General features: G+C 31.4%; 1 long non-coding RNA gene across 1 annotated transcript; it reads right to left on the reverse strand.

The window, feature by feature from the left end:
- Nucleotides 1–8,611: 8,611 nt before the first annotated feature.
- On the reverse strand, nt 8,612–11,261 carry LOC126884582 (uncharacterized). Its single transcript, XR_007698104.1, has 3 exons — nt 10,833–11,261; nt 10,580–10,774; nt 8,612–8,793 (listed from the first exon to the last, which is right to left on the reverse strand). It is a non-coding gene; the product is annotated as an uncharacterized LOC126884582 (long non-coding RNA).
- Nucleotides 11,262–18,822: the final 7,561 nt, after the last annotated feature.

Raw genomic sequence — 18,822 nt, forward strand, 5'->3', positions numbered from 1 at the left:
AGACAACGAAGTAGAGCTAGTGGAAAAATACATATACCTACCTTGGACACGAAATAAAGATTACAAGAGACAAACAAACATGCGAACTACGAAGAAGAATAAACCTAGCATGGGCAGCGGCAGCCTATGGAAAACTCAAAGACAAAGACATCTTTAAAAGCGATATACCAATTTCTTTAAAACGTAAAACATTTGACCAATGTGTGTTGCCTGTGATGAATTATGGTGCCGAAACTTTGACATTGACAGCTACAACTTCTAAAATGCTGCAAATAGCCCAGAGGAAAATGGAAAGGTCAATGCTGAGTATATCGCTTCGTGACCGAGTTAGAAATGAAGACGAAGAACAGGAGGTACCGATGTAATTTCCCGAATTGCCACCCTGAAATGGAACTGGGCCGGACACGTCGCCCGAATAAGTGATGGGAGGTGGACGAAGAGATTACTTGAGTGGAGGCCGAGATTAGGCAAAAGAATTAGAGGAAGACCACCTACTCGTTGGACTGACGATCTCAAGAAAATGTCTAAAAATTGGACGCAAATTGCTAAAAATAGAGCACAATGGACAAAAATGAGGGAGGCCTATGTCCAGCAGTGGACGCAAAGGGCTGGAGGATGATGATGATGATGATGATGATGATGATGAAGCATTCCAAACCTTTCAAGTCACATGGATCGTATCAATTATACCTAAATAAAATTAATTTCAAGTGGCAAGCTATATTCATTTCTATTAGGATTGTAACGACGAAAGTTTATTCAAAAGGAAAAAATCAGAGAGCGACTTTATTTTCGTCTTAGTCAGTTCGTATGCAAAAAACTTTTGTCAGAGCTTATTTGAAAGGTATTTTGATGTACTTTAAAAGATATCTCTTAAGTTTTCCCAAAAAATTGCACCGCATTGGAGTTACTTGAGATTAAGTTCTCCATTTCGATGCTCTTCGAAAATAATCTTCCTTTAAAGACCAATAACTTAGTCGTTATTGGGTTTACATTGGTATTTCAGACGCGATACTCTTGATTATTTTATTAGCTACAATTTTGTTTTTAACGAGTTTTTTTGTAATATTGAATTTTTTTAAGCTATTCATGAAAACGGGTCAATGAAAAATGCATAGTTTCAATCGGAAATAACTTAGAAAGTGTCCATTTTACAAAAAAAATTATAGAGCAAAATTTACTCAGAATTGATCACCCTATCGATTTCCATAGTTATTTTGATTAAACATTTTTCATCACCTAGATGGGTTTGTTTTCACCCCCAGGGCAAAAGCGCAGTGCGGCATACAGTAGATTTTGACAAAGGTTATAATTACTACCTAAATCCAAATTTTCAAGGAAATCGATTTTGGTTCTCAAAATTTCACGAGAAAATGGCTGTTGATTGGACTATTTATGGAAATTATATTACGCAGACTAGATCTTATAAGTATTTAGGACATAAAATTCGGTTGGGCAGAGATAACCAAACATGTGAACTCCCACTTCGCATAGGATTCGCCTGGGTAACGTTTGATAAATTAAACTGTGTATTTAAATCGGACCTACCTATACGTCTCAAAAGGAGAATCTTTGACCAGTTTGCGTTATTTGTACTCACTTCTGGAGCGGAAACATTATTACTCACAAAAAAAGGTAGTGAACAAGATTCTCGTAACCCAGAGGGATATGGAGCGCCAGATGTTGGGTGTCTCCCTGAGAGACCGAATCCCAAAAGAAGAAATAAATCGTAGAAAAAACAAGAGACGCATCAGACAACCAATAGGTAAAACTCATTTTCGAGTACAGGCCACGAGAAAAAGAAGCTCTACGGAGCAGAGAACGCCCACAAATCAGATAAACTGACGGCCTGAAGCATGTTAGCAGTAACTGGATGCTACTACACGGATACTACACGTACCCAAGACAGAGACAAATTAAAAGAGCTGCGTGAGAATATGTCCAACAGTGGACGCGTAGAGATTGATGATGACAATGCTGATGTTATTTCCTCATATTACCCACAAATTCGGAGAGAATTTAAAAAATCATACTGAAGTAAAAACTTCTTTTGTATATTGGTATAAAAAGTTTTATTAAAAAACATAAAAGTCCTCCAAAAGGATTTGCAAAACGTTTTCAATCTGAATCAGATCATCCTCAGTGCGTTCTGCTTCACAAAAGAAACTAGCAACTTATTTAGAAAGGTTACATCGATATAAATGGTTTACATAACAATTAAGTGATATTTGTAGCGACTCCAAGTCGATGTTACAAGATGAAATGTGCTAGGAGTGCTCAAAGGGCAACATGGTTCCCTGCTCGTTAAGAACTCGTGGTTCTTGCCAGTTCAATGGACACAGACCAACTGTCCATTGAACTGGCAAGAACCACGAGTTCTTAACGAGCAGGGAACCATGTTGCCCTTTGAGCACTCCTAGCACATTTCATCTTGTAACATCGACTTGGAGTCGCTACAAATATCACTTAATTGTTATGTAAACCATTTATATCGATGTAACCTTTCTAAATAAGTTGCTAGTTTCTTTTGTGAAGCAGAACGCACTGAGGATGATCTGATTCAGATTGAAAACGTTTTGCAAATCCTTTTGGAGGACTTTTATGTTTTTTAATAAAACTTTTTATACCAATATACAAAAGAAGTTTTTACTTCAGTATGGTTTTTTAACTATGGTATACAGCCAACTACGGGGACTTTCCCATTGATTTTTTTTTTTTTTTTTTTTTTAATTTAAAAAATATTTTAAAATACGTTTTAGTTAGTTAAGGAACTTTATAAATAATGATTAGAAACTATTCTGAACTTGCGTGAATCACCCTGTACCTTTAAATTTTTATTTAGATAGCTCACATTGATATTTAAACATTAACGGGCTCTAATCGAGCGTTTTTTATAATTTTTTAAAACAAGAATGTTTGACATAAACGTTTAAGAAATTCGAGTAGCCGCTTTAAAGATAAGCTCATTTCGGAATTTTAACATCCCATTAATCATTGTAAATAAGTCATTTTAGAAATTACAGTAAACACTTGCACATTAGTACAGTTAAAATAATTAGACGATAAATATTAAACAAGATAAATTTACCTTTTTTTTTCTTCTATTTTTAAGGACAAAACAAGTTCATTAGCGGAATAGAATTCAAAATTAAAAAATCCACAAGGAAAAAGTTTTCCTGTAGTTGGCTGTATACCATAATACCATATTATAATACAAAAAAACAGTAAAATCCTGTATAAAAGGTATATTTAAAATCCCTCAAAAGGGCCACATCAAAATCACAACAAATCTAGTTTTCGACTGGTTTACCAGTCATCATCAGTGCTTACGTGCAATGTACATGCTAACCACCAAGATATTGTTTAACAAAAATATGTGGGTCAAAGCCCAGTAAAAGTTGTCCGTCAAGGACACATTGGTTTAAAATGCTACATTAAGCTAGAATGTTTAAAATATTTAGCTAATCTGCCCCAGGTAACATCTGAGCTGTGGATTTGACTTGTTCACATGTTGAAAGTCGACTTGATTTGACTTGCCGTCATACTTCAGTATCGCCAGTGGTTCAGCATCGCCAGACAGCTATTTCTGTCTCTACAGGGTGAATGATTAGTAGGGTAAAGCTCAATAGCTCCGCTATAGTAATAGATAGCAATAAAAGTTAATAACAAAAATTTTAGCCACTTTTGAGCTTCACATTACAAAATTAGTTAGAATGTTACAGGGTGTTCGATAACACAGTGGCAGACCTAACTTATGTTTTTTTAAATGAAACACCCTATATTTTATTTTATATTCGAAATCCTGTTAACTTCTCCATCACAAAAATATAAAGGTTTGTAATGTTATACAGGGTATTTACAAAGCTATAACATTTTTTTATGAAAATCGTAACAAGTTCAACTTCCTGTATAAATAAAAATAAGCACAACAGCAATGGTTTATTAATGACATATTTTTTATTTATTGTCAAAATTTTTAAGAATTATTGATATTGCTAATTTTCTTTATATCAAATACAGGGTGAGTCAAAACGCAAGTACACTATTTTCTCAGTAATGTTAAATGGAACACCTTTTTATTTTATTATTTTATATCATTATTGAAAAGTAACATTAACGTACTTTAATTTTTATATAACATTCCCTATGCCCTAATTTATTAGTTTTCGAGATATTTTCATTTTTCAGAGCAAATTATTTTAGGTGTATAAATTTATCTAAATTTTAAGTAAGCCATGTCTGAATTGACAATTGAAGATTACCGATTATCAATCCGGTAATCAATGTAACACTGTAGCAAATAAAGAAATAAAAATAATTTATTAGTAATACATTTTACAAACAAAAACACAACCACTACATGCAACATTTTTGAAACAATTAAAAACTATCTTTTTATGTAAATGTAACAAATAAACAAAGAAAATTAGTAATAAATTTTACAAAAAAACACACAAACACAAAATACAATATTTTTTGAAGACAATTAAACACTACTTTTTTATGTAATTCTAACAATGTAACAAATAAAGAACGAAACATAATTTATCATTATCAGTAATACATTTTGCAAAAAAACATGTTTGAAAAAATAAGAGGCTACTTTTATTAAAATATTTTTAATATTTAATTACATAAGGTGTTCAAAATTATCTCCTAACACATTTATGTACGCCTAAAAACGATCATTGAATGAGCTACTTACTGTACGGAGCATTTGTAAATTAACAGATCGAAATACACTTTGAATTCTATTTTTCATCTCATCCCTTGTTGTTGGAGGTATTTTATAAACTTCATTATTAACGTGACCCCAAAAAAATCAGTCCAGTTTATTAAATTCTGGTGATTTGGGTGGCCACGCTACTGGTCCATTGAAAAATGAAAATATCTCGAAAACTAATAAATTTAGACATAGGGAATGTTATCTAAAAATTAAAGTACGGTAATGGTACTTTTCAATAGTAATATAAAATACAGTTCCATTTAAAATTACCGAGAAAATAATGTACCTGCGTTTTGACTCACCCTGTATTTGATATAAAGAAAATTAGCAATATCGACCATTCTTGAAAATTTTGACAATACGTTAAAAAATACGGCATTAATAAACCATTGTTGTTTTGCTTATTTTTATTTATACAGGGAGTTGAACTTGTTACGATTTTCATATAAAATTGGTTATAACTTTGTAAATACCCTTGTGATGGAGAAGTTAACAGGATTTCTAATTTAAAATAAAATATAGGGTGTTCCATTTAAAAAAACATAAATTTGGTCTGCCACTGTGTTATCGAACACCCTGTAACATTCTAAGTAATTTTGTAGTATGAAGCTCAAAGGTGGCTAAAATTTTTGTTATTAATTTTTATTGCTATCTATTACTATAGGGGAGCTATTAAGCTTTACCCTACTAATCAATCACCCTGTAGACTTCTTCAGTGGGGCTACCTGAACACCCCTGAATCGAAAAGAAAACAAACTGTGTATATAAGCAGAATTATAAAATTAATTTTATAATCAATTTTTAGGGCACTGTAGCTACATCTCTTAAACAAAAGAAGAAAAGTCCAGATGCAAAATTTATTAAAAATAATAAATAATAACTTACATCTGAAAACTTTTCGTGGAACTACTTTCTGGTAACATCCTAAATCTCTGACTTTTACAATTTATAATACAAGAGACGACGAATAAAGAAAACGAAAAGGACTCTACAATATGCAGTCATATTTTGCTTCATTCGTTTACGAAAAGGTCCGAAAGTTAGTTCCTAGTGCTAAAAAATCTAAGTAAAGATAAAGATAAAGGTGAGTTTACCTTTACTCAGATTTTTGAGTACTAGGAACTAACTTTCGGACTTTTTCCTAGCCGAATGAAATGAAATGAAATGTGCCTGCATAGTCATTTTTGTCTTCTTTATTTGTCGTCTCTTGTCTTATAAATTGTAAAAGTCAGAGATTTAGTATGTTACCAGAAATTAGTTCCACGAAAATTTTCAGATTTAAATTATTATTTATTAATTTTAATAAATTTTGCATCTGGACTTTTCATCGTGTCTTTCACAAAGATAAAGATTTATATTTGCAATGCTAACCCAACCATATTCTTTCAACAAACCACTCCTATTTCCTTCTAAGTATGCAACTCTTACAAACAAGACTAATAAATTGAATATTTTGGAATCTCATGAAATTAGTAGAGTTACGTCAAATGGCATTTCAAATTAATTTCCAAAACATTTTATTCAATATGGAGGTATTGGGAAGCAACCCGATGGAACTTACTCCTTTAGCAATTCACCATGTGATGTGAAAAGGTTAATATTGATCAAATCAAAAACACAAACCATAATGTGACCCTAGATAACACGTTTGTCTCACTGCAGCAAAAACTCAAAAGAACCGTGACGTATGCGTGACGTCACGAATCAGCTGTTTGTTCGTAGTGATAGGTTTGTTTACAAGAATCTACAGGTCGAGCAAGTCTCGTAAATTTCACGATTGCGAGCCACGCTTCACGCAACCGTGTTTGCGTACTTGTGTTTCGAGTTGCGTGGTCGTGCGGAGTTATATTTACCAATTCGCGCAATCGTACTTGAGACGCTGTGTCAGGTGAGGTGTTTGAAAATTTTGTAACTTGATTGCTTGATTCTGTGGTGAGAAGGTGGTTAAACTTTTGTTTTATTTTTTTTTGTTTTTGTTGTTGCGAATATATCGCAGAAAGTTTTTAGATGAAGTAATTTTATGATGAAGATAACACAGAAAATACAAGAGGGCAGCATACTTTGCAAAACAACTTGTTACAATTTGAAATCAGCATTTTGTTAAGTTGTTGTCTTGCAGGTAAAAAAAGTGACTTTTTAAAAAAATTATATCTTGGAAACTAAAAATTATTTTTATTTATAATTGAAACATGTAAAAGTATAGTACTCTCAAAAAAATTTCAGCCAAAAATATTCATTTTTGTAGAGTTGACTGCAATTTTTCGACAACAGCCCTTTTTTGCAGTGAGCAGCATAACAAGTCCAGTCTCATCTGAAATCAAAGTTTCTTGTAGTTTATACCTCTGGCTAGTGAATGAACAAAGGATTTTTTATTAGATAAGGTCATTTTTGTTTTATAAAAAAAACTACTTTAAAAATGAGAAAAATTGGGGTCAAAAATGTGTTTAAACTTATGTAAAATCTTCAAATTTCATTTTTTTTAAATTCCTTCGTTCATATTCTAGCCAGAGGTATAAACTACAAGAAACTTTTTAATTTCAGATGAGACTGGACTTAGTTATGCTGCCAACGCAAAAAAACTTAAACTCTACAAAAATGAATATTTTTGGCTGAAACTTTTTTTGAGACTACCTTAAGTACTATACTTTTACATGTTCCAATTATAAATAAAAATAAATTTTAGTTTTCGAGATATAATTTTTTTAAAAAGTCACTTTTTTTACCCACAAGACCTATGTAACCCCTTAAAACATGTTTGGAAGAATATGTTTGATGGCCAAGATGCATACATATATTTAGAAGCAAAGTTTCTGATTTCTGTAGTATAATACGTAATACCGAAGAGGAAGTAACCCTAAGCGCCGGACTCCACTTGCGATTTGTAGTTGTGAAGATTGAACACATTCTTTCAAATAGAAGTCAATCCATGATTATTTAGTCACAAATGGATTGACTTGTATTTGAAACAATGTGTTCAATCTTCCTGATTACAAATCGCAAGTGGAGTGCGGCGGTAATAACACCAAAATATTCCATATAGGTCCATAGCAGGTACACAGACATTGAAAAATTCCTGGAATGTCCCCGAAAACATGTTCCCTGAACATCCCAGGAAAATCCTGTGTCAGCATTTTAAACATTACCTGAATGTCTTATTGGAACATTCCATGAATGTCCACAAATGTTCTCTGGACATTCAAAATATATTTTGTAGACATTCCCTGGATATACCAGAAATACAGTGATGACCGCTCTAATAACCGGCAAAATAGCACAAAAGATGTATTAAGTAGTGAGATAAAAAGACATGAAACTAGTCGAGCTGGGAAATTTAGCGATATTAACTTATACATTTAGATTGTATTGATTGTGTACCACCTTCAGACGTATCAGACGAGTTTGGAAACTACCACTGTCACAGTGACAGTTTTAGTTGACATACTCCTCCGATATGTGTAAAGGTGGGATCAATATAACGTAAATTTAAAGGTTAATTTCGCTAAATTTCCCAGCTCGACTAGTTTCATTTCTTTTTATCTCACAACTAAATATGTTGCCCATATTTTGCCGGTTATTAGGGCACTCATCACTGTACATCCTTGCTGATGTGACAATACCTCCTATCTGTTTTTTCATGAGTTTTGTATGAGATATGGAAAAACATGTTTTAAGGTCACCTCCTGTGTTCATATGTAAGTTTTGACTTGTTTTGTAGTTCATAGATAGTTTAATTTACTACAAAACAAGTCAAAAAATATCATATGAAAACAGGAGGTGACCCTAAGACAAGTTTTTAGTCTCTCTTACAAAACTCATGAAAAAACAGATAGGATGTATTATTACATCACTGACGATATGTGGCCATACCAAATAATACATCCTTGATAAATATAAACATTTTTATTGAACAAAATCTTTTCATACATTTTTTCAATGCAATTTACTGATATTCCTAAATATTTCAAAAAGATGTGTCACATTTGCTTTGTAAACCTTTCTTTTGCCTTTCGTAGCCACATATTCCGTTTCCTTCATGGTTTTTTGTAGACCACTTCTCTCAGCTGATTCTAAAAAAAATAAAATAAATGGTAATTTTTCTATCCTTTACAATTAACAATCAGAAGAAATACTATTTACAGATAATGATATGCATAATAATAATAGGTTTGTTCTAGCATCAGTGTGAAACCATCAGCGAATAGTGGACCAGCGCGAGTAGAGGGGATCGCACTGGTGACTGTATTATGTTCTTTTACTGACCAACTGTTTGCTGATGGTTTTTGACTAGTTTGACTGTTTGCTAGAACAAACCTAATAATAATGAATATTTTGTATTTTGACAATAACATCTGATGTGGAAGTCAAAACATTAATAAAATTATTTTTTCAAGTTAACTTTCACATGCGCGTCTTAAAATTGTACTTTTAATACTTATATTATAAATAACTATTAAAACTATCTTAAGAGGAAACAGTATCGATCAACAGGTAGCGAAAATGTGTTCCAAGATTGCGGCTGTAATTTTGAATATTTTTTCAAGATATTTGGCACACATATTCGTAATATAATAAAGAATGGCGGTACAGAGCCCAATTTGAAAAATATATTAATATGTGGAAATTACTCTGTAATTAAATACAATATAAAAAAACGAGCTTGTACCGCCATTAAGAAGAACAAAAAAATACACTTTTTTTAAATACAACTTTTTTATCCGATTTTGTGTTATTTTGGAACTACTAAAATTTTTTATTTCATTGGTAGTTCCAAAATTACACAAAATCTAGGCATTGGATAAAAAAGTTTATTTGAAGAAAGTGTATTTTTTTGTTCTTCTTAATGGCGGTACAGGCTCGTTTTTTAAATATCGTATAATTACAGAGTAATTTCCACATATTAATATATTTTTCAAATTGGGCTCTGTACCGCCATTCTTTATTATTTTACGAATACATGTGCCAAATGCCTCGAAAAAATATTCAAAATTACAGTGACAATCTTGGAACACGTTTTGGCTACCTGTTTATCGCTACTGTATTACCTTAAAACATTGTAATTTGCTAAACCAGTATATTTTACTCTACTACTACTCTACTAGCTACCTCATTTTCCACTGTTTCTAAAGACTTGTTTACATGGGTAGAGTTTTGAGGAGAGTAGAGTAGTGGTAGTACTCTACCAAAAATGGCTTGATACCATTCACATGAGGAGAGTACAAGTGTAGTACTGATGCTAGTATAGTGAAACCGATTTTTGTATTTTTAAACACTCTTGATTATAAGTGCACCTTAAATTCTTAATTTTTTGCTGAAGCTCGTTTACTCCAAAGCCCCCTTTGCCATTCTTTCGACGATTTCATCCTCCGCAGCTTGCTGCAAACTTTTATTTCTGTAGTATACACTACCTAAATTCCATAAACACTGGCATTCGCCGTATTATAGCTCTACAAGTTTTAAAGTTTCATCTTCGGTGAACTTCATTTTCACTATTTACACAAAACACAATTCCAGCCAGAATGACAGCACCTCCATGTACTCTCCTACCTACTCTATTCTGCCATAATTGAGCGTGTTCCATGGGTAGAGTGTGCAGCTGAGTAGACATTTTGGCAGTAGTGGTGGTCATAGAGTAGTTACTTTGCCATAGGTTGCTAGTCACTCTACTTTAACTCCAACTATACACTCTACCAGCTATTCTACTGTGCTGAGCATTTTTACAGGTAGAGTTACTCTACTCTATCAAGTACTTGCATCATTACTCTACCCGTGTAAACAAGTCTTAAATCTACTGAATGAAAATCTACTTAATCTTAATCTACTCTTAATGAAAAATGTCTAAAATCATTTACCCACCTAGTATTATTGTAGAATTTAAGACAGTCCAGTGCCTTATAAATAATTTCAATATGAATATTTTTCCCTTTAATTCTCCTTTAATACCACTCCATTTTAGAGTTTGGGGAACTTATTTCATTGTGTTTATAGACCATATTTATTGAAGGAACCCAATCTGGAGATTGTTATTATCGATTAAGTCGGCTGGTTTTCCTATAAGATTAAAACGTTAACATCTTCAAAAATCATTACTGTTGCAATTGTAACTTACCAGATATAAAATGATTACAGCAGACAGGACAGGAAAATTTTCATTTCGCTAGTAAAACCTGTACATTGTATTGCATTTAACCATTGCTGTCTCTCAGATACCTTATTTAGTTCAGTTTAAAAGTGAACTTTATCTTGCATTTAACTATCACAATTACTTTGCATTTCACACTTCAAAACACAACACCAATGAAGCATATTATCTTTCTAAATTAATACTTCCAGAGAAAATGTTAAATTAATCTTTGTACAACACAAAATTACAAAGAAATACAACTAAAATTATCTAAAACTCATTAAGAACAGATAGAATAAGATTTATCTTTTACACCCAGTAGCCATATTGATTTAATTTTGAAAACGATTATATTTAAATTTGGTAAATATAACTCCGCACGACCACGCAACTCGAAACACAAGTACGCAAACACGGTTGTGTGAAGCGTGGCTCGCAATCGTGAATATTACGAGACTTGCTCGACCTGTAGATTCTTGTGGTTTGTTTACATGTTATTTTTGAGGTTATACCTTTGTTGTTTTTGCTTTTAACCAGGGCCGCGCCAAGGCTTTCAAGCGCCCCGGGGCAAGTAATTTTAGGCGCCCCTTTCCTCCTTCGTTTTTTAGTAGTTTTTTCTAGCTTAGTGGATCGTTATACGGTATAAATACAAACTATTTTTATGTGTTAGGAAAGTATCATCATCATCATAATCTAACCGTTATCGTCCACTGCTGAACATAGGTCCCCTCTAAGTTTCTCCATGTCTCCCTATCTTGAGCTACCAACTATCAAGTTCCCGGCAGTTCTCTTTACATCGTCACTACAGCGCGTTGGTGGTCGATCTCTGCTTCGTTTATCCGATTTTATAACAAAGAAAAAAATTGATATTGCGTCATCGGGGTTGAAAAATATACGTTAAAATTAAGTCCGGAAGTGGATAAACTGACTAATTCTAAGCAACTTTTGTTCCATAATAATATACAGTTTTTTCTACTAAGTCAATATTTTTCCATTTATTTGCGAGTGAGTATGTTGCGCATGAGCATGAGTCGCGTTCATTTTTCAACATAAAAACCACGGTTTTAGACCGTTTTTCGCAAATAACACAAATAGTGTGTATTTTATTGACAAAAAATTTCTTAGCAAAAATACAGCTTATAAAAAAATTTAAAAAAACTTGTGCACGCATGAAGTCAGTAGATCTAGTAGAGGAAGAGTTGTAGCTCGAGTAAAGTGGGTTCTTATTCGTCAAATTAGATATCGAACATTTCAACGTGAAAATGCCAAAAAATTAAGCACTTTTCGGGCAAAAATCATGACAACTTTTTTAAAGTTTTTAGAAAAAGCTTTATCTTTGTTTTTTCAAAAAGTTTCAAGTAGAAAAAGTAAGTCGGTAACGCAGAAAATAAAGCTGGTCCCTTTTTTTAGTAAAAAACATATGATCTGAAAGTTTCACCATTTAAAAGCGCTTATTAAAAAAAATTGGTTTTAAATAAAAAAAAATATATTGACATTTTTCAGAAAATGCCTTTTTTAAAATTTTTTCCTAAGAATATATTTTCGCTAAAATACTTACTTTTTGAGTAGGTAATTTGTCAGTGAAAAACGGTGGAAGACGAAAAACTGTCTAAAAACGTGTTTTTTTTTTGTTGAAAAATAAACATGTTCACTCGCAAATAACTCGAAAAGTAGATATTGACTTAAGTAATATAAAAACTTTATAGAACAACTTAACTTTATAGTTACTTACAATTCGTCGGTTTATCCACTTCCGGGCTTATTTTTAACGTCAGTATATTTTCCCCCCGCGAAGGAGTGGTACTCCTACTCCCCTAGGGCAAAAGCACACGTCGACACAATATCATTTTCTTCTTTGACTTGTTAGCTATGTGTATGCCAAATTTCGGTTAATTTAGGTCTACGTTTCGGTATTTATCTTAGCTTCATTTCTATAACTTTTATTAATTAATTTTGCTTAATTCATCATTGTATTTTCTCTTCGTCAGGCTTGTTCCTATTTATTTATATATTTTTCATATTTGTCGGGGTTAATTTAGTTGTACGTAGCAGGCGTACTATAACCATTTGGTAGAAATCTCATGTGAGTTGTACCCTATATGTAAGTAAGAGGTACTTATATAATTTTGTAACAGGTAACATTATTCTTGTTAGCTTAGATAGATATAACTTTTGTATAACTTTGTCATTTTAAAGTCACAGTATATGCTTTGTCTAACTCAGAGATTGTTAAAAATCTGGTAGTTAATTTTAATAAATGTTTATTTATTTTGTACATCATTTATTCTTATTCCCTTTATATTTACATTTACTTATATATTTAATATGTTTAGTATTTGACAGCAGTGTAAGATACTTAGGAGAGTGATCGAAGATCATTTTCTTGGCGCCCATGATTTGTTAGTTTTTATTTAAAGGGTTCTTCTTTAACACTTATTCATGTTTATACATTTTCAGAACATTATTCTTATCTTAGTATATACCTTTTCTAGTCATCAGCATCTACTTTGAGCTACTGTTCTTCGACAGGCATGCAAACGAGCCGTATCCATCCTTGAGTGTCAAGTTGTTCTCTTACATCTCTTGCTAGCCACTCCATTCAGTTTTCCTCTGTCTCTTCATACTTCTACTTCTATCCCTTTTAGTCCCCTTTCCTCAATTTCATCACCCTATCATTATTCCCCCATACAAGTACTACTGCAAACAGTAGTATTTTTTCTTACTTCGGCTTCAATGTAGAATGTAGAATGTAGAAGCCCCTTCATTTGTATTTTCATAATAGCCACAACTAGTTCTTTTTTTTTTTCTTACTTCTGTTGGAGTTTATTACTCTCTTTACTTACACTCCAACAGAAGTTCTTCTTCTTGTTTGTTATACTGGTAGTAGTATTTTCCCTTACCACCCCATCTCTTCATTTTTGTTCCATTAGCTGACAGTTAGTTTTTTTCTTTTTCTACTTCTGTTGGAGTTTATCCCTCTCTTTACATTCACTCCAACAGAAGTACTTCTTTTTTGTTTCACTGGCTTTAAAATTCAGAGGTTTTGCAATATTTTACCGTGAGTGAATAAAGTAATAGTTCAGTTTAAGGGGAACGGAGCAAAATATTGACCATGTCAAAATTTTTAATGTGTTTTAAATGTATTCATTTTTTTTCAAATCCTGAGAAAACTAATAAGTATTTTTGAAAAATTTAAATGCAGAATGAAAGACTATTACCGAGGGCCGAAAGTTCCTTAGAATAAATAAAAAGTTTCTTTTGAATGAAATATTTGCAATTAAAAATAACACTAAATTTTTCCTTTTATTTTCACCCCTGTAACTTATTAAAATAAACATTATAGAAATTTTCAGGGATTTGCGGCCCTCGGTAATAATGTAATGTTTCATTATGTGTTTAAATTTTTCAAAAATATTTATTAGTTTTCTAAGGATTTGAAAAAAAAAAAATGAATACATTTAAAACACATTGAAAATTTTGACATGCGTCAAAATTTTTTCATTTTGCTCCGTTGGCCTTTGAAAGAAATAACCGTTCGTACACTTAGGGGATCAAAGTAATAACTGTTATTTTTATATATACCTACGATTGGTAAATTTTCAATTTCACAAGATAATAAAATATTGTTAATATTTCTGGTAATTTCATTATTATCAATTTTTTTTTCGGCACCTGCCGGCGCCTTTTTACTTCGGCGCCGGGGGGCACCGCCCCTCTCCGCCCTTATGGACGGCGCGGCCCTGCTTTTAACATTTTAATAAAACGAACACTTGTGGTGAATGTGGTAATAATTATAAATATATTATTACTATTTCTGTTTTAAAAAGTGTTTAGGTATATATACCCTGTTTTAGTCTAATTACCTACTCTGTTATAAATATACCTACTTTGGTTAATGAAAGAGTCTATTTCTAAAATAATATTGATGTTTGTAAGGTGTAAATTGTGTTTATTTTATTTTTGTTATTTAACTTTGGTTCTGTATATTTGAATTGACCTAATAAAGTTATTTTATGGCTTTTTAGATTTCTTTAATTTCTTATTTTTACATAAAGTTAACTTTGAGGTAACATTTTTGTATTAAATGGAATTGAGTTTGTTTGTATATAATTTGACATGAAAAGGCTTTTAAAGCTTGTAGGCTGGGTTTTATTGGTGCAATACCTTTTGTTCACCACCTCAACTTGGTACAATTATTGTTTCAAATTTTTGAGTGAGTCCAGTAACTGCTGCTTTATTTGTTGCAATTCTCTAGTAACACTAGAATTTCGATGGCCTGCTTTGTTTTTTGTGGTAATTTGGCATGCTAAAAAGTCCGATTTAATTTTTGCCTCAGCTTCAAATAGTATTTCCAAATCTGTATTTTCTTCCTGAATTGGTTGTGAATTTTTTGTACCTGACAAGATATTAAATTAAATAAAAATGTAACCATAATAAAAATTCACAACAGTGAATAATTTTTAACATCCAAATCAGGCATTATGGAAATGTGGATTTAATTAATGGATAGCTTTAAATATTAATGTGCAATAAAGAAGAGAGGAGTATAACGACAAAAAAATTAAGATTGGTAATGATTAAAAGTATTATTTTCTTTTTATTAAATTTCTTACCAAAACAATTATGAGATATATGTGAGGATGCATATTATCAATAAGTTTTCTGCCAAGAAGGTGAAAATGTTAGAGATACGTAATCCACTTTATTAATGAATCAACAAGAGTATTTATGCAAACACACATTACATTCCCTATGGGTTAACTGGCATTTGCAATCTCTGTTTACTTTTTTTATGTGGTAGGTTTCTTGACTTTTTGAAGATAACACATATAGTAAAATCATTGCTAAGTCCTATGTGGCTTTTTGTAAATTTACATGTACACCTTCTGCTTTCAGTGACTTGAAGAATCATAGCTGCAGGGCAGAAACTATTTTAGTACCTTGAGTTTTCAAATATCAGGTACGGTTTTGAACTAAATGACTGCAATACTTGATGTTTTCCTGATGATAAAGATTTATTTCGAAGTGTAATAAATCTTGAATCAGTTTCATTTTCTATACCATTTTTCCATATTTTGAATTCTTCAAAAGTTTTAAACTTTAAAATGTCCTGTTCAACATCAATGTCATGTTTACCCTTAACCCTCTACCAGGCCAATTTTATTTTCAATGGAAAAATTTAAAGCATGATAGGTTTTGACTCAAAGGAGTCAATCAATTAGCGCTAACCAAATGTTAGTGTACTAAGGTACACTTAGAGGTATAAAGCAAAAGGCGGGTTTGCATGCTGCAGGCATAAAAATGGCTAGAAATTAAACTACCTTTAGACGGGCTTGCCTGCTAGAGGGTTAAAATGGATGACATATTTTTCAAAACACTTAAAATGACATAGGACATTTTTGCTGTTTATTCGATGTTTCATTTTTACCTTATGAATGCAATTTTAAATAGTAAGTAAACAAGTTTTTCCTCGAAAAATTTCTACCACAATTGCAAGTGTATGAATACAAAATGTTCTGCCTTATACATATTTTAAATGCGATAGTTTAAGATCATTTTCTTGATTTTTTTGTCGCCTCAAATTAGGAATATCCAAGTAAAAATGGTAAGAGTAGTATTTTAGATATAAAAAGATCTAGATACTGGTTTAGATATTGCTCGTGCGCTATAACTTTTCCCATGCATCACGCTTCATTTTCAAACAAATTAAGTCAAAACATAAAGTGAAACGAACGTCTATGTGTATATACATTTTGTATACTGTATACTATAGATACTAGACACATCGGCGTACTTGTCACTTTGTTTTGATTTAATTTGTTTGAAAATGAATCGTGACGCATGGGAAAAGTTATAGCGGACAAACAATATATCACAAAATACTGGTTGCTATATAAGTATTTTTGAAATGTTTGTTTGGGTCTATATGATTGCGGACACTAAATCCATTCGCCAATTTTACAATTTTTACTTATTATAGTCTTTTTTTCGTATACAATCTTATCCTAAAACTAATACCTACTGTGGTATTATAATATCACCCTGTACAAAATATGTTTAAAACTCATTCAAAGTCATTAATCCATGTAGTATCTGTTCTTGTATCAATAACCGCAAGTAACATTGAATTGTCATGTTTTGTTATTATTTAAATGTGTATATAAACATTAACTCGGTGGAGAAAGATTATTGTACTCAGTATTTAATTAATGTAAGGTAGGTCGCTACTGATATATGTAAACAGATTGTTATGGTTAGTCATTGATGGAGTTGAGTGTAAATAATATAATGTATTTGAACTAAGAAGAGAGTTTTAATTAATTACGACCTAGAAGGCAGTAACATCACACTATTTATTACATGGCGCTCCTGTAAATTAATTGGGAGAATCTTCTGAAAATGGGCGACAAAAATTGGAAACGGAGACGGCGAAGATGGACCAGGACGAAGATGCAGAGAACCCAGTGAAAAAAGACACAAGTGATAAAATGTAAGTAAGAATGTCTATCTTTATTAAAAATGCTTCCCTCGTTTTTTATATATACATATTATTATTGAACATTGAATATTTATCTTTGCTGATTTTTGAATAATTTATGAAGTATCGATTTTTTTTTAAGAATATCTATGAATTTTGAAACATGAAGTGATTTTTGAGAATATTTTTATCAAAGTTTATTATATATGCTATTACTGAATTTTTATTGAATTTTGAATTGTTATTAAATTTATTTGAAAAATCTCTATCCGATTTCGATTTTTAGTACGGTTATTTTGAATATTTTATGGAATATCGAATTTTTTCCAAAAATTTCTATCGAATTTTGAGATATAAACTTATTTTGAATATTTTTATCTAACTTTTGCATATGCTATTTTTGAATTTTTATTGAATTTTTGTCGAATAGGTATACTATTATTGAATTTTTATTAGCCAGTTGTTTTTATTATTGATATTTACCTATTGATTATATAGATACATTTTCATCGATTTTGTGTTAAATTTTGTATGATATGCACCTGAATTAATAATTTTGTGTGATAAATGATATATAAATGATTTTTTTAATGAATAATGATTAGTGATGACATACGTTGATATAAGAGCTTTAAGACAAACATTGCTATAAGAAAGAGTTATATTTTTAACGAACCGACCTGATGCGTCGAGATAAGGAATTTGGAGAAGAACTATATAGATAAGAAGAAGAACTAACAATATTATAAGCTAAATATTATGAGGCAACTTGAGAAAATAAGAAACCCACTGCTCTTGTCAAATTATTAAGGTACTAAGCTTGAAAGCTTATTAGAGACCCACTCTGTGTTTTGAGAGTACCTATTTTATTCATGATTATTCGTGAATAAACAACGGCCTCAAAGCAATGGAATGAGGTTGTGATATTTTTAGAAGAATTTGAACCGCATAAAATACCTATTTCGTGTTTTGAGTTAACTATACCACCTTAATGGTGCGTACAGATCAGGGCGAAAAGTCGGGGTAATATTGGCGGAGAACTAAGACATCCGAGTGAAACCTCTTTTATTAAGGTAAAACGAAGGTATCGGAGCTAGTATATGAATTGATGATTATGATGTTATATGAAATGATATATGAGATAAATGATATATGATTGTTATATGAAATATGTATATGAAGATGAATTATGTACACTGTAGAAGTGTTATTATGTGGAGAAAATGAAGAAATATAGTTGTAGTACCAGACAAGAAGAAGAAGAGAAAAAAAGATAATTTTTATTAAAATATGTGGGAAAAATGAAAGAAGACACATAAAAATTGCAAGAAAAGAAGCAAAATTAAGAAGATACTAAGCAAATAAGTAGGTTCATCATTGAATTATGTCTAAGAATTAAAGTTGTAATTTTTTTTTCTCTAAAGTAACGTAAATTATAAATAACTTATTTTTAAATGTAGATAATGAATTCAAGTTAAATTTTCGCGGAAAATGGAA

The sequence above is a fragment of the Diabrotica virgifera genome, chromosome 5 (genome assembly GCF_917563875.1).
Source record: "Diabrotica virgifera virgifera chromosome 5, PGI_DIABVI_V3a".
In the NCBI taxonomy this organism is placed as follows: Eukaryota; Metazoa; Arthropoda; class Insecta; order Coleoptera; family Chrysomelidae; genus Diabrotica; species Diabrotica virgifera.